Here is an 18,757-nt window from a genome sequence, read left to right as displayed (position 1 = left end):
AACATAAAGAACAGTCACCATGTTTGGAGAAACCTTGACGGTGTCATCTATGACAAATTGGAAATACACATCACGCGCATGCGTTTCTCGATTTGCGGATGGTATTTGGGATGAACGGCGTTGTTTATTCACTAACACCCATCAATCGGAAAACACATAATGTTAATTCACAATGTAAAATACAAACGTTATTAGAACGCATCTGAAGCATATATGCATGTATAGTTATTTTGTACGACAGGTACAGAGGTGACTTTACACCTATTTCACAGTTTATTGAACCGTACCTACTTTTTCTACGTGGTGATAAAAATAATACACCCATAAAACGTGTATGATTTCCTTTCAGGAAATTCTTATCTTTGAGTTATTACGTTACCCCTAAGGGAGATGATTGGTCTTCATTGTGTAAATTTCAGCGCTCCCAACTGTTGCAACAACATCATCAATCTGTCTTTTCAGTCTACATCCATAGATGTTTTGGCGTAAACTGGGCAGATACTGTCCATTAATCACGCACATAAACCGAAACGAGACTAATTTACATTCTCGGATTATTTTCAAATCACTCAACACAGCACATACTGATGTGTACCTGTGAAATTATGGTAAAACGATTCATGTACACAACGCCAGAATCTGTCATCCTGTCAAGATGTTTTTCTCCATTTTGTTATTCGTGTTCACAACGAAATGAAAGAATGCTTGAGCCATCACATCTGCAGCTGCAAGACACGGTGACTTATGAGGATGCATTGAATAAAAGTAAGAAAGACCGTTCGAATAACTGAGTGAGTGATCTATTGCTGCCAGCACTATTACAGAAGTAACAATATGGAATACATCGTGCAGTTACAATCCAAGAGCTTTGGTCTAGGGAATGCATGTGATGACAGCACAAAGAGAGAGCTATTGCTTCCATTTCCCCTAATGGAATATGGCTGTTACATTGTCTTTATGAATGTGACTAACCAAGACACTCAGACACGATACCTAGCGTCTTGCATACACCGGGCCACCTTAAAAGTTTATTCACCTGGAAGGCAAGCATACAGATTGGATACTGAGACATATCTCCACGCACATCAACTAACTCATTGTAGTCTCAAGTTGTGTAACATATTTATTTTACATTTGATGTTGATGTTATGCACATATGGCTTGTAATTGCAGCGCTCATGAAGTTATTGCTCGATATCTAGAGATTTTATATATAAATTGTTTAACAATGGCAAACATTTACGATTGGAAAAAGAACAGATGTTCAATTGGCTTTTGAAACCTAAACTTAATTCATAAGTATACTTTTCAAAACTTACCCATGTAGCTTGGTGTATATTTGTGCACTCACATCATAATGTATTCAAGCCTCCCACTATTATCGCTAGCTATGACGTCATATGCTTTATGACGTCAAAAGCATAACGTTGGCTGTCGCCCAGGACTACGTTTTACTTCTCCCTCCATTGTCACTGTTACATCATAGGCATCATGGCGCCACAAATACTACTGTTGTGCGTCGCCTAGTTAAAGTTTTCATTACACCTGAGGAGCCGTTGAACGGCGAAAATCTTGGATGAAGGAGTTTTGACAATTTTGAATATCTGTACTATCTTTTTTATATTTAATACTTATACACCTGGTGAAATCACTTGTTTATCAAAAACATTCCCCCGTGACTCTAAATAAACCGCATATGGAAATTCATGAAAAAACCCTGATAAAATTACATTGTTTGTATATATCAGTAAAGCATTAAACCTAATTGTTGAATATCTGAAGGTAATGTATCCGGTTACATGTTGCTTTTTTGTGTCACATAGGATTTTGTTTCGTTTACACTGAAAGTTCCTCGGGTGATGTTATGCAATCATCTCCAGCACATTTTATAATAACACAATTTCCCTGCCAGCTGTATGATATTATATTGCATACGATTAGTGTTTAGCTGCTGACTCTTGGATAAATACGGCGTAACGCGATATTGGCTCTCACACTAAGCCAGATGTTTCGTCCCTCAGAAGTACCAGAATCCTATGATCATTGGTTGAATGTAATAATCGGCAAGATCTGCATCACTACGGGCGTTCCCCCACATCATCATGATAAACCGATAACGGAAATTCTGTTCAAAGCGGCTTATTTGATCGCAGAAAGTATTTGAGCCTATACAATTAATAACATGTGAATTCACATAAAAGAACCAATTTTAATTACGTCAAAACATTTGATTGTGTATCTGTGTACACCTCTATCAAACCTTAGGAAATACTTCTTTCCCTGATCAATGGGGCATTTATAACTAAACGTGTTGACCATAGATATAATTTCATCTCTATCTTCAGGACACTTTTTCAAAAATGAAACAAATGTCATCTGACGTTTACTGAGAAATCAGTATATGAAATGTGGGTTGGTCTACCTTCCTCACTGATAACATACAAGTGAAATTTAAGGAAAAGACATTCTGGCAAGAAGTAGGCATCCCTATTGGCACCAATCTTGCTGGTCTGTTTCTTTGTGCGTATTAATAAGAATTTCTGCTCGGATTGGCAAAATCAAAGTAAGTGAATTGGGCCAAGAAGTTTGCCTTGAGCATTAGGTATCTAATCTGATCTGATTTCGTTCAATACCGGCAAATAGCCTTTCCACTGATTTACCCTACTGAACTTAAAAGACCGCCTCCGTGGTCTTATGGTAGAGCGTCCGCCCGGAGAGCGGAAGGTCCGGGGTTCGATCCCCAGCCGCGTCTTACCAAAAGACGTTAAAAGATTGTACTTGTTACCCTGTCTGGCGCTCGGCATTAAGGGGCTAAAACAAGGACTGGTCGGCTCGGAGTCAGTATACTGTGTCTGAGTGGGGTATTCATGTTAAACTGCGGCATGGTATCTCAGTGTGCTAGCACTATAAATCTGCATCAGTCCGGACTGGTACAAGCAGCCACACACACACATACACGTGCATGCACGTCGCTATATAAGTGCAATAATCTTGGACGCGACGTTAAACCCCATTTCACCTCACCTACTGAACTTAAACGGGACCAGTGAAACAGTCTCATCTATTTCATATTTATATCTATGCCTTAAGATTCAGAGATACAAAAACATCTCCACAAAACTGTCTTCCAATCGAGATGACTTTTTCATGCTCTTTCTGCGAACTCTTACTCAAAAGAGGTTACACTATTCAAGTCCTCAGCAAAGCTTTTAAACTCAGGGTCATAAGTTTTATGGTAGATATGTGGCTGAGATTTCCAGATTTGACGCATCAGTAACAAAATTTATGTTTGATGCATTTTTTTTATTTTGACGGCCAACGGTGGGGCAGGATGGGCTTACCTTTTCGCGAACACCTGGTGTCATCACTATTTGACAGTATTTCATGAACACATGCTCATGAAAAAGTCGGAATCGTACATGGCCTCTTCTTTTAGAAGAGATTCCTTATGATTATGTCGCTTTTATTTGCACCCCACTCACTCACGCACTTAACCAGATGGACATGACACCACAAAGAGTTCTCAACCCGAGTGACATTTTAAAACATCATTGACAATGTGTGTATTCTTTCACATCATTACGTTGCTATTGACACGACTGTAACGATTATTACCCAATTAAATGGGCGATCGTGGAACGTTATAATAAACACCGCTGCAGTGAGCTAACTTTACACATCAATACCGTAGTGTAATGACATGAGAGTACAACTATGCTCTACTTTGTACCATGGTACGAAATGATCTTCAAAGATGAGGCAGGTTTATACACACATACTGAATGAGGCCAACGGAAGCCACATTCTTTGGTCGCTCTCAAAGCTTCTCAACATACCAAGGCGACTTCGCTATCGCCAAACTAAACACGATACTATCGAATACGCTTATCTGGAAGCAGAATGAGTAAAGAGCAATGTGTTCATAGACTACAATCAGATTTTTACGACTTTGCTGTATAGAAAGGAAATTATCCAAATGATGCACTTTAAAACAAACGAAGACACTTTTTCAGACCATATTTGCGCATGTTTCGAAAGGAAGGCACTGCTTTGATGGTAGCCGTTTCTTAACATAATGGTTATACCGGGTAACATGCTTCGAAGATAATACAAACATGCTGACGATGTCTAATTATAGTGTATAGACGCTGATTGAAAACAATTTACAAATGTTTTTCATTCTATTACTGGCCGCCTCCGTGGTCTAGTGGCGGAGCATCCGCACGGAGAGTTGAAGGTTTGGGGTTCTATCCCCGGCCACGTCATACCAAAAGACGTTAAGAGATGGTATTCGTGGCCTGTCTGGCCCTCGGGATTAAGGGGCTAAAATAAGGACTGGACGACTCGGAGTCAGAATACTGTGTCTGTGGGGTATTTATGTTTCACTGCGGCGTGGTATCTCAGCATTATTAAATCGACATTAGTCCAGACAAGTACAAGCAGCCACACCCACACACACCCACCCACCCACACACACACACACACACACACACACACACACACACACACACACACACACACACACACACACACACACAAACATACACATGCACGTCGCTAATAAAGTGCAATAATCTTGAACGCGACGTTAAACCCCATTTCACCTCACCATTCTATTACTACGATATCTTCGATATCATTTGTCATTAAATTTTGACGTCAAATATTCAATTTAAATCAATAAAACAACATGTTTATTCCTATATGATGAATGCATTTACTGTTCTTGGATCAAATAATAAAACATTAGCTTCGTCTACGGCACAGCGGAGAGGGGCAATAAAACTATTCAAGTCCACTAAAAAACATCTAGACAGATATGTTTAAATATTTCATCCAACTGAGATTTGCAGCAATAACTTCTGGCAATTTAATCTCTCAGTGCGTCATTTCCATCATTTATTCGCTTCATATCTTTCGCTATTTTCACAAAACTGACTTTGATGTAGAAAATGAAGCCGGATATCCTCAAACGAAAAGAGTTTTTCTCTCATAAAGCACGTGATATTGTTATATGAAACAGGCACGTCAATAGGCTTAGTCGAAATGTCGTGCATAATTGCATCAGATCCGATTATATTTATAATTTTAATGGCAAGCTGGAAATGTGTCATGTTTCGGGTTTCATATTACTCAAGACATGCTGAGAACATCACCCACAACCGATAGTGTTCATCTGCACATGGGAGATCTCTTGAAGTTATTACGAGGGGATTTCCACAAATTGAAACGCAGAGATTATACCAGAAATCGGTTCGCACAAATTATATTGAAACACTCAATTTATGTAGGTTTAGGATAATAATAAAGGGCAATACTAAGGGTCCAATAAGTGTTAGCAACAATAAATATTAACAGACCCTAGAATTAATGCAAGTGCACTAACGAATGCCAAGAATTTTCATTTCGTGAGGGGGCACGGGTGGCCCAGTCGTCTAAGTCGCCGCGATTCCCTTTGCAGAGTTGCGTCCCTTGGGCAAGCCAGAAACCTATAATTGTGGGGTCGAATCCCGGTTCGCCCCGATTATGTTTCTAGATTTGTCAACACCATACCCGTGCTTGTGGGTTTCACCGAAGTGGTAAACGTCTGAGACCTGCATCACTTCGGGCTTTCCTCCCAAGTTAAACTGACACGCCGCGATGTAACTGGAATACTGTTAAAAGCGGCGTTAAACCCAACTCACTCACTCATTTCGTGAATCCAGAATAGTGTTAGAATCTGGCATGCGCAGGTCAGGTCAAAAAGGCTTAGATTCGCTCTCTTGTCGCTCTTATTATAGGTACATCCAGCCTTCTAGAAACAGACCCATCTCAAAATTACCCAGCCAAAGATTACTTTTTACAAACTGTTGCAGTAATTATTGATGGGTAAAAAGCCATGGTTAAATTTATCCATACTTCTTTTATTTTTCAATTACGTAAAAAAACGAGCCGTTATACTTACTTTTGAACCACAGGTTATGCATATGTTTCAGTTGAGTCATTAAACTGGCATCTAGATCTGCAAATAGTTGGCAGATTGTGATCCGGGAAATGTGTGCATTGTATGTTTGACATTAATTTAAATCTTAGAATGACTACTAGTATTAATATATTGAATTAGGCTTCATTGATACGTGATACATGCAAAACAATGGCATCTCGTGTAGAAGACCTGTAATTGATAGCTGAGAATGAATTAGATAGTGTGTGTGTGAGAGACATTTAATGATAACTGACGGTATTGTGTGACTACTTATAAGGCGTCTATGACCCTTCTTGTGTGTGAATGTACTGATACAAGAGAATGGATCGAATATGTGGAGGATAATTATTGCTATCTGAGTGTGAGTATTGTGTTGTGTTTATGACATTAATTGAAATGAGAGTGATTGGTACAATGTATATTGAGACAGCATGCGTATATTGTGTTGCAGTTTCAGTTTCGTTCACAATTTTAAGTATCTGGTGTATATTGTAAACGGAAGCGGGAAAATCATTTCCATTATCATAAGTTATATCTGCAAAAATCAGAGTTCATTGTACAATTCCAACACTATCACAAGCATGTGTTTATGAATGATTATCACTGTCAGTAGTGACGATGCCAGGTGTTCGCGAAAAGGTGAGCGTATATATCATATCCCAACCGGTGGCACTCGTCATGTTTGTTTGTTTGTTGTTTAACGCCACACTCAGCAATATCCAGCTATATGACGGCGGTCCGTAAATAATCGAGTCTGAATATCATGAGCATCGATCCACGCAATTGGGATCGATGACATGCATCAACCAAGTCAGCGAGCCTGACCTACTGATCCCGTATGTCGCCTTTTTACGACAAGCATAGTCATCTTTTACGGCAAGGATGGGTTGCTGAAGACCTATTCTACCCCGGAATCTTCACCGGTGACACATGTCATGAACACATGTGAAGGCAAGAAGTTGTTTTGGTCACGACCGAGTGCGATCATGTTTTGTTACGTTTCATTTTGTGCTTATCACCATTTGATGCCGGTACAGAATACAGATATGAAATATAAGGTAGATATGTGTTGAGATTATCTATCCATTGTCTGTGTCGTCAATGATTTAATGAAGGAGGTTAAGTGGTTGGGTTTCACGCCCCTTTACAAAGTACAAAAGTTATATGAGCGTATTGTGGCAAGGAAGGCCAAAGTGATGCAGGTCACAGATATTTACCACTGTAACGAACCGCAGATCTGTCTCGGAAGTCATTTAAACCTGTGGAACCAGTTCATGATCAAATAGTTTAATTGATCTTAGTATAAAGCCGGTTGCGGAATGTATTGACATCTTTTACCAAATGTATGGAAATATCCTTTTTTTTACACTAAATGATTTCAATATCTAGCAAACTCAGGTTCTATATTGTCATATTGTTCATGGTCACCGGGTACTACCGGTAGAGCAGGACATGCTTACCCTTGCCGCGAATACCTGCTGTCATCATTCATTTTCAGTGATCTAGTCATATTCTTTTCACCGCTATTTTAAATTTTATACTCAATGGCATCTTTTTCGCTGGCTAATCAAGACTGGGTTAACTTTACTCTTGTCATGACTATTTCTAAGAAGCTAAACATTACATTGTCAATCGTTTGAAACAAATTTAATACTTATTTTAAGGGCTGGCTTTTGTTTGCCAAACATGTACACAGCAGAAGGGGGGGGGGGGGGGGGGGGGGGGGGCGGTCGGGTAGCCTAGTGGTTAAGGCGTTCGCTCGTCACGCCGAAGACCCGGGTTCGATTCCCGACATGGGTACAAAGTGTGAAGCCCATTTCTGGTGTCCCCAGCCGTGATATTGCTGGAATAAAAGCGGCGTAAAGACCATACTCACTCACTCACTCACTCACAGCTGAAGGTTAAAGATCATATCGTCCTCAGATATGGAGTATACAATATTATCTGTTTGTATAGTTTGATGAGAAATGGAATTAAATGTGTTGGCAGAACGTTCTAATAATCATCACTATTTATCTAGAGGCAATTTAGTTATCATAGCAATGTTATGTCCATTAGCGGTAAAATGAACATTATAGAAACTAAGATAGAAACGCGTATAAATATTTACTTTAGAAAATACCATACGAGCAAATCAAAATATTTGACATTTTGACACGTGCTTTGGTAATATGAGCATCAAACAAAGCAATTGATGCATCCATTAGCTTGATTGTATTGTTGAGAAAACAAGAAAGCTGGTTTAAAAACAAAATATTTGGCAAATCACGTTGTTATTCAGACAATATGCCATTGCACGCGAGTTTGAATGACACTATTCCGACTGCGCATATGATGTGAAGTGCACGATCATGACGCCCTGGGCCTATGGCTGTTTGTGATGAAGAAAAACAGGATTTCCGGCTATTTTATTGCGAGAGGATCAAAGTGAGACTGCTGGAAGCAAGCAGGGAGAGATTACAAAACCGGATGCAAGTCAACTAACCGTCTCCTATAACTACCTACTGGCTAACCAGCATCTAGTAGCGTATGGCGATACCACTATATTTTATATTACGGTGCAAGTTCAATGTCACTTAAGACATGGTGCACGGCATTACAGTAAATGCACCTATAGCTTGCAGTAGGAATTCTTCACCGGGGATGTTCTTTAAAAGAGGGTGAAAAAACACTGACGCTACATCAACTGTGATCTTTAATATACGTAACACGTGGATGTGACGTCAGCAAATACCATTACCACTATTTATGCAGTGTTTATTTCTCCTCCGTTATCTCGACTGTGTTCGTGGCATGTCTAGTTCTGCACTCAAGGTAATGTTTGGCAAAAAATATGTCAACACTCAACATCAGTCTCCATGATCATCAGATGCCGTCTTCTGTCACAATTCATTAGGGGAAAATGAAAGACAATAGTCTCCTGTAGGATTTAAAACAGCGTGTATTGATACGCCAGTCATTCTTCAATTGCTGGACACGCATAGAGGCATGCTTGTCAATTACGTTCGTTCAAACACTAATTACATTGACACAAATCAGGACTTATTCCTTGAAAGGGATTGATCTGGTCAAGTTCGAGGCTGATCGAACTGGCATGTCAACCCGTCATTACATTGCTATTAGCATACACGTTCAAATTGCTATTCTTCTCGTTAATTGAATGATGTCTTGACTCACCACTAAGAAAACATGCCTTTCCGAAATTACACGTTTAACATTTTGCAACAAAAGACTATGCAAAATACTTTTGTTTTCTATCGGAAAACATTTTTTGCAAGAAACACCGTCCTTTAATTATGTCTAGGAAACATGTGGGAGAAAGACACCTATCGAGTGCTCGTTTCATCACGATGGCTTCTTCTCTTCTCTGTTGACTGCCGCCAGCAGAAACACCTTGTCGGCTGGCGTTCAACCCTGAAATCGTTAGGACCGCAGTTACAGCGGTGAAGAGATATACTCTCACAGACGTCGCTGCCTGTGCTCTGTGATTGGCGCTTGTTGGTAATAGTCGACGTTTACAGATAAGGAACAAGTGGTGCTCTTGCCTAGGTTAGCGAAGTCATCTCGTGTCTAAGAAACTATCCAGAACTATATATCGGGCTTATAGACGTCACACACACTTGACACGTTTCAAAACTTGGAAGGTAAGAGTGTTTTGCTTACTCTTTATTAGTATATATATTCATGTCATGTACAGTGTCAACTTGATAAGTTGGATGCTATTTGTTCAATGCGTTTCGAGTTTGCAGAGTCACAGCAGACATAATATAAGCCTGTTCTTGTTTCTCAATTCTTAATGCATGTATGCATGACCGTGATAGTCCCTGAAATAATTTATTGGAGATTATGCTCGTTTAGATTCAATGTTTTCATTATGGAGTATTCACGTTTTGAATTTACCACTTTCACAACATAGATTTTTAATGAACACCCGTCTCAACAATTCCACACCAAATATTTCCTGAGCTAAGAGAAAATTGTATGCTTGGTCATTATGTATGTATATTTGTAATACTAAATGAAACAACTTGTACGAGTCGACAGTACTTTTGTATGTTAGCTTCACTATTCTCCTACAGCATTCCCGCATCTCGAAAAACTACTACCACAAGTGTGAAACTACTTTAGTAATGTAGTCTGAGTTTTTTACTTTGTAGAATAGAATACCTTGAATATTTTAAATATCCAATCAATAATCATCATTTTCTTCAAGTTGCTCACTCTTAACCCTCTGACCGAGAGCGTTCGTAGATTAACAGTTGGTGAGCATATCCTGCTTATCAGCTTTTCATCTTTTACTATAAACTCCATTGAGGTTAAGTTTATAGCTGCAAGTGTTGTCTGTACGGAACAACGTCGCCAGGAATACTGGTAATTCTTTCGTTTCACTCAATGTCTTTCATCCAACAATACATATTAATGATTTTTTTGCAACTCTTGGAGATGGGAATAAATGAAAGGGAGTATTAACTATTGTTTGTTAACACTCTGACGTTGATATATACACACTGGCTAAAGTGATTTATACAGAAACGGATGTTATAAACCGATTCATCTCTACGTTCACTCTAGAGTCACGTATGGTTCGGGTAATTAAGCTTTTCCACGCACAGATAATAGGGTATCAAATGAAATATTTACAAGTATACAGCGCAAAAAGAATGATAGCTGAATCGTACTGTAGCATGACATGCCCTTGAGGATGGTATATCACACCATGCGGTATGAGAACAGCCACGATATTCCAAGATCATTTACTGACTTACACTTCCTGGACGATAAGATAAGTAAGCATACTCAGCACTGAGCATTAATGTTCAAATTCAAATTTATATAATGTTGACAAATTTGTAGCCTGAGAAAATAAAGTTATATTATACATGATTAGCCTTACTGCCAGTAATTTCTTCTCCCAGGACGTATGCCATTATATTAATTGGACACTGGTGGCCCATTGTCTTAGGCGCAGTAATTCGCTGAGAAGAGTTTCGTCCTTTAGACGTGCCAGAGACATATCATGGTTGGTTCGAATTATCAAAGCGGTAAACGTTTAAGGCATGCATCACTTCCACCTGGTATCATCCCTATTTGGTAGTGATTCATAAACACATGCTTATGATACAGTTGGAATCGTAATATGTGCTTTTTGCAGAGATTTCTGACGATTATGGATTTTTTTGTCGCTTATGTTTCCTCTTACATCAGGCTGGCACGCCGTGATATAACTGAAATACTATTCGGCGGCTTTAAACCTAATTCACTCACTCACTTTTATAATAATGTGCTCTTTTCTGAAATTACACAATTGGCCTTTACCTGACATGTCGTTTATTAATTAACACTGGAAGAATAATACATGCAGCACTTATCGGGATATATGTACGTGAACAAACATCTACATGTATAGAAATATCTAGTGATTAAAGCGTTCGCTCGTCCCGTCGAGGACCCGGGTTCGATTCCCCCCATGGGTATAATGTTCGATGCCCAATTCTGGTGTCCCCTTCCGTAATATACAGGAATATTGCTAAAAGCGGCGTAAAACCATACTCTTACGCGTTTGTATTTCGTTAACATCTACATGGATAATGGGGATTGTGGTTGGTCATTCGCTCGTCACATTTCAATTACCAACATGTGACGAACATTCCTAGAGTTCCCCGCCATGATATTGCTGCAAGATTGCTAAAACAATTCGTAAAACCGTTCTCGCTCACTCAGATGAATAAGAATGTTCAAAATCCAGTTCGACAAGTAATTTAACATTAAAATATTTCTCTACACTTACAATTATGCAACCGTTGTTATCTGGATCAAAGTATGATAGCACCTATCTTTCGTACTTCATTCCTTCCAATAGTGTTTAATGTGTGTCACTTCTTTTCACTTCAAATAACCCTTTTAGGTATTACTGAATCCTAGAGAAAATCTTTCAAATTGAATGCAGTAAATTCATTAAGACACAGAATAACCGCTGAACGATCCTGGCAAACACCCCTCGTCGTGAAACTGATCTATCCTAGGGCTCTTCCAATCTGTACAAAACTACATTTCGAAAAACGCGACGAACATAAACATTACAGCTGGTTACACACTCTCCCTGGTAAGCGCTTAAACTCTGGAGAGTTCTAAAATACTGGCAACAATCGAGCCTGAAAAGCTAGTCACAACACGATACATGCGCATGTCACGCATACTTACGTTAATGGAGGGATTTGAGACTCACATTGGATCTAATGAGTCTTGAAGATGAGCGAAGGATCTTTTATTGTTTAACTACGTGTATAGGTATAGTTACATTTCAACCGAAGACCGTTTGGGATCAGATGACGTTGATTTTATAGCCATTGTTTTCGCGAGGACATCACAAAATTTTAGACGTATGAACCAAATGAATCAACGTGTATAAGGCGCAAAAAGTATAAATAAAAGGGGCACCCCCTTTCCATAATCATAAGAAATATCCATTAAAATACGATTCCGACTGTAACATAAGAATGTGTTCAAGTATCACAATAAAATAGTGATGATACAAGATGTAAGCTTTCGTGCCCAAGCGATGTCACCCGTCATAAACACATGTTATGGGAAGTCAGTTCATCAAAGTGTAGGTACTATGTACAGTTTAAGTCACTTTCAAATGTTGAATTGTACCTTTCATCAAATATCCCTGATCTAATAGATCTAATGTCGTAAAATGAGTCCGTAATCCAGTGTCAACATTTGAGACCGTACATCTAGTGCCGAACAGGATCATACTGTAACCTCGTTTTATACGTTATGTTTGTTTTAATAGTTAACGTCAACGCCAGAGAAAAATCGGTCTCCAAAATCTCTCGAAACAGGTTCCATTGGGCTTAAAAGGCGAAATAGTGGTGAAAGTTGTATGGATGGGTCTGTGAAAATCAGTGGTGACACCAGGTGTTCCAGTTAAGGGATTCCATTTATCAAGGTTTCACACAGTGGGGCAGATGATAGGTATGATTGTTCAAATGGTTATACAAGCGCAGGAATTTGCATGATCGGTCTCTTTATGATAACTAATTAGTAACACAACAATCAATATAGTCGCCAGTTATCCCGTAGTTCGTTGCTTGTGCTCTCAAAAAGAGCAGATGTTTTCATGGTCGGACGCCTCAGGTAACTAAAAAATAATAACGATCAAGATGGCCGCTATTTTTCCAAGTTCGTCGACATTTTTTATTGTTTTTAGTTCAGGTATTTGTGCCGACTATCATGCTGGGCCTAATTCTGCTATGTAATGCTCCTAATTATTCAAGGACCCTAACACATCATCCTAAATTGCTTAAAAATCGCCCACATTTCTTACATTGATCAATATAGTCTTGCTATTTCCATAGTATTCATGCATATACCTTTGTACCTACCATGGATAAACAGTGGATCTAGGAAACAGTAACACTTTCGATTAAAAGTTTAGTTACACGTAAAACGCAGAACATTTAGTGGACACGCATATTTGTACATGTAGATGTTACCATCAGTTCTATACATGTACTTCAGAAAAAGTACATTAGGAAGTAGCTTAATGATATCAGTCATATACGTGAGTACAACAATGATGAAGTGTAATATGTCATGCTGAAAGTTCAGGCTATTTCGTGTTTGCGTATACGACCCTATTGCTTGGTAATTCCACAGGAATAACGGAATGCAATGAGACTATGAAGACGAAGAAAGACATCGTATTCTTTCGAAAAAAGATGGCTAGCCGTTTCAGCAAAACGACTTTCTCCGAACAGTACACGCCCAATAGTAGTAACGAAGCTTATTATGGACGTAGTCTTATCTCCAACAGTGATTACCTTACATCTGTATGTTACATATGTCTATCGACGCTCTTTATGGATTTCTTTTCGATATCAGCTTCTAAAGACCTACTTCTTGTACAGAACACACATAGCACCAACCTAACACCTGTTTGACAGACAGCACCAAGTTTATACGGACTTGCTAGGAACGTTAGTTGTCAGAACAATGCGTGAAAAACGACCAACCAAAGCTACAATTATTTTGACGAAGCTATGAATAAGTCCCTAATCTACAACCTGTCAATAATTTGACATTTCCTGAATAATATCTGTGTGAATTAGTATGAATACTAGATGTGTGGCATTAAGAAGAAAGGAAAACGACATTTCGAGGAACTGCCAATTATGGGTTTCTGGTTGCTATGAAATGTATGTGCTCTGTTTGCAGGATGACAATTTATGATACTATTGACGATGTTAAGCCGACAATAGAATGATTGAATGTAATACACTTGTGTTAAACAAGGCATGTGTTATGGGCGCCTGACATTTATGTTATAACAGATGAAATGAACACAAGAATGATTGATGTACAAGTGGTTGTTTCAACCCATTCAGCCCCGACGAGGAGCACATAGTAAATTCATCACTTTTTGACTGTCGCATTATGTACCACCTGTAGCCACCCACCACTGGTCCTAGCTACCTTGGGAATGCATGACAAATCAGCAATTGATACGAACATAGAAGAGGGATACCCCATGGTTACTGTTCTCACCATTGGTAGATAAACATTTGTGACCAGCCATAAGATGTTGATTTCTCATTATATTTCAAAACTACGGGATCTTAGGAACACACAAATATAATTCACAAGCTTCACTTGGACTCCATTTCTGCAAGGTCCCGTTTCCAGACTTAAACATGTTCATGTAATAACTGCTGTTTTTAGAAATAATGTCTGATTAATTGAAATTAGACTAGCATTAAAATGTTTTGAAATGATGTTTTTTATTACATTTTTATTACAAACTAACGAGAGAAGCATACGATATTTTTGTACAGTCCGCATTCATGGCGATTTTAATGGAAGTAAGTTGACGTCAAACGTCTTTCTTTTTGACGTTACATCACAATTAGTCACTTTACCCCTGGCGAGTCACATTTGCGGATCACAGTCGTGCAGAACATAGATGTTACTTGTTGCAGTATCTGGTGGCTGGTAAAACATGTTACTGGATGCATGCAACGGGCAGGTGTTGCTGTGAATAATATATACATCGGTAATAAAGTTGGGTGTCACTTCGCGCGTTCGTGGTGGATCCAATTAAACAACTGCTACATCATGTAGTTATGATATTTTAAGAGGAGCTCAATCGTTTATTGTGTCAGGATATCAATACGATCACAAAGAGTATGTGAGTTAGTATGGTTTTACGTTGCTCTTAGCGACATTCAAGTCATATCACGTCGGGGAACACCAAGAATGGTAACACTATATAAAGTAATGAAATCAAACACGGTATTCAGTGTGACAAACAATGATTTAACCACCCTGAAATCTGCACAGAGTGCAATTGAATTGAGCAGTTATTCGTATTACCATAATGATAACAACCGATCTGCAATACCATTATTTCATGTACATATAACTGGTTCAGACAATTAGATGACTTTATGGCATGCTCTGTTGTTAATGTTTGTTCAACGACGTAGCCTGGAGTCACATATGGCCTCTCAGAGGTACAGCAATTGACTCCCCAGATAAACTCAAGTGGACTGTTACTTTCAGGAATCGGACATCATATTTTTGACACTGATTCGTCAAATTTGGAAATGTCCTCCACATGCCTATCATCAAACATTTTGAAAGTTCTACTGATGCGTTGAATGTTGTAACCTTGATCAAACAATTTCAGAGCAAGAGTCGTATGATGCTCTTTGAAATCTTTGTAGAAAGAGCATGCTCCATTATACCTCAAAATTTGTAAAATGGAGACACCAAGGGCTGGAGCAGCTGGAATATTGCTCGACATAAAGAGAAAGTTGGCTATTGGAAAGGTCAGGTTCTGTTGTTTGGCTGACTTCACGTCACCCTATGCCTATCACGAAGATCGTTGCTTGTGGTCTCCGTCACTGGTGATTTACACTGTAACTTAGCTGAGATTATATTACTCACCCTCATTCGCCTTTCATCTATTTTTGTTATGACACATCCATGGTACTGAAGTATAATTGTGTTCTTGGCGATAAGCTGACTACTTTGTAATGACAAATATCCGTATTAGCGACATTAAGCGATGTCTTAACGGTAATGCTATTGATACTTATTTGTACATTATTTTATGCACACGATCGGCTCAAGGTACATTATTTATTGCTAGACTGGAACTCAGTAGATGCCATCAAGCTAGAAGCCATCCAACCGCAAATTGATTTGGATTTATCGTCATATTGTTCACGGTCTGTCGCTCACATTGGTTCATTATCGCTCATTATTAAGACCATGAGCTACATCCTTTCGTATTATTTGTCCATGAATTTCTCCATTGCACATTCGGTCGATTTGGTGGAATCGTCGACTGAAACACGGCCCTGTGCTTACACGCATGACGCACCTGTTGGTGACTCTTTGGTCGAGAGTTAATCATCCGTGACACATGCAACCAGTCAACCATCAGTGTCTAACTTGTATAACTAGTGACCCTAACAGTCACAACCAGTGTAAAGAAAACCTTATTTTAGGTATCCATGAAGTGAGTTTATGGTTATTCCGTGCATGATTGCCTGTATGGAACGTCGCTGAAAACAACTCAGACCATATAAAAACAGTATGGCCTTTAGAAGCTGAAGAATCCCCGGGAAAGGATTGATTTATGGATTTCAACTTATGTTTCAGTCAATTATCATTATCAAGTAGATAAAGTCGTAAAGAATAAAGATGAAGTTAAAATGCATTAGTCAAACCTGCCTTCGTAAATACACGTACAGTCCGATCATCTTGTCAAGGTTTGAACAAAGTCTTATATTATATTTGCATTCAAATCCAGACAATAACCGAGTTTGATAAATTAGTAGCGTTACATTAAAACAATGTTGAGTGATTAAGTGAAATGGCATTGAATTCAGTTCATACTGAAGAGACTGATAACGTTAATCAAACATTCTAAGTATTCACAGAGCAGTCTATATTCTGATGATGAAGGTTTGGAACGCTGTCATATCCTATGAAGTTTTCAGGTTGAATCCATTTGATGTATTCAAGTAATAAGTTTAATGACAGACTCGAAAAATGAATGTCATTCATTGTAATATGATACTTGTTTCTTTTAATTGCAGAACGTCATGTCACAGAATCTATTTGACAGTGTACTCCCCATCTGCCCAAAACACTCTTCTTTGACAATAAATCGGTCAGTTCAATTTAAATACCAACCACGAAGTCATATGTCCCTGTAGGTATGGTTTATTAACTTTGGTCGTATAAAATAGCACGCATGACTAATTACCTTAATGGTTACCTACATGGTCACTGATGCCATTTCCGACCTCTGGCTAATCTTGAGAACAACTTCCTAGCAGCGAAGACTCAATGTTCGGATCGGATACACCTGTCAATTTGACCTAATGACTTTTGTAATTGTTTCCTGGACTAGATTTATTGCGTGGGCATAATGTACAGTGACCTGAAATACCGAGAGAAAATTTCACACATTTCTCGAACTCTTTGTGGCAGCTCGGCATAAAGTGGGCTAAAACAAGGATTGGTCGGGTCGGAGTCAGTATGTTGTGTCGGAGTGGGGTTTCCATGTTAAACTGGGGCATGCTATCTGAGTGGGCCAGCACTATAAAATCGGCATTAGTCGGGACTAGTACAAGAACACACGCACACACACACACACGCACACACACACACACACACCGGACACACACACATCGCTATATTAGTGCAATAATCGTGAAGGTAACGTTAAACCCCACTTCACCTCACCTAACCTCACCATAAAACAAAGTATGTAAACGTGACAAAACAAGGCGTAAGACAAGGGTACCCTTTTCTACAGGAACAATGACGCAAAGTCACCACGCTTTCAAAGAACGCTACAATTGTTTTCATGACGTAGACAGAGGGTACAGTATTGGTATACTTGGTATATCCTTACTCTTTTCACACAATATGAAATAATTGTTTGACATTGAAGAGATATATATTGATGATAAATGATTTATTCCGTATATTGATGATAAATGATTTATTCCGTATGTCTGCCTGTGATACGTTTCATCATCATTGTAAAAATGGCAGGCACCTATGTGTAAGGCGTCAAAGTCGAAACAAAACTGGACAAACCACTACAACAGGACAACCACTCCAAACCATTGTACCATCTCTTCATGTGAATATTATTGTTTCAGCACTGATAACTACTAACACATGGATGGGAGTAGTATTTGCATCAAGCACTTAGATGTATCGACTTGTATACGAGTTATAGATCTTCTATGTTTGTGCTTATTACCCTCAGCTAAGTAATAATATCTTAAAGGGAGACTAGACTCAGGCCAATTGGCAGTCCCTGCTAATTTGATTCAGTTCATTAAAAAAAACCAAACTATTTGTCGTAAAGTATTTATATTTAGAAACCAGAGCGGAAAATAAACGATGTTTAACGCCGCACTCAACAATATTCCAGCTATATGACGACGATCTGGACAAGAGAATCCAGTGGTTGACATCATGATCCTCGAGTCATGCAATTTGTAAATTATGACATGCAATCAACGAAGTCATCGAGTTTGATCATTTAGCCGCCTCTTAGGACAAGCATAACTTGCTGGGGACCTATATTCTTATGAGGGTTCCTCAAGGTTGGCATATAAATCTGTATATGAACCAGGCAGTTAATAATTACCCTAATTAGACACAAATACTATTTCAGTTTGACACAGGTCTCTTAGTACAAAGCCAAGACAGCGACCGAAAATAAACGTACTCTCGCTTTAAAGAAGAGCCTGCAGC

The 18,757-nt window shown here is 38.9% G+C and overlaps 1 protein-coding gene across 1 annotated transcript in view; it reads left to right on the top strand.

Annotated features, from left to right (window-relative positions):
* Nucleotides 1–9,414: 9,414 nt before the first annotated feature.
* LOC124137401 (RYamide receptor-like) overlaps nucleotides 9,415–18,757 on the top strand; it is a 73,415-nt gene continuing 64,072 nt past the window's right edge. Inside the window, exon 1 of the mRNA XM_046503689.2 lies at nucleotides 9,415–9,609. The gene's annotated coding sequence lies outside the window, so the exon portion shown is untranslated. The remainder of the gene's footprint in view (nucleotides 9,610–18,757) is intronic.

This window comes from Haliotis rufescens, unplaced genomic scaffold (genome assembly GCF_023055435.1).
Source record: "Haliotis rufescens isolate VD_foot unplaced genomic scaffold, xgHalRufe1.0.p SCAF_20, whole genome shotgun sequence".
NCBI classification, from domain to species: domain Eukaryota; kingdom Metazoa; phylum Mollusca; class Gastropoda; order Lepetellida; family Haliotidae; genus Haliotis; species Haliotis rufescens.
Note: the sequence above shows the minus strand (reverse complement) of the source record. Positions and strands in the feature narration are given on the sequence as shown.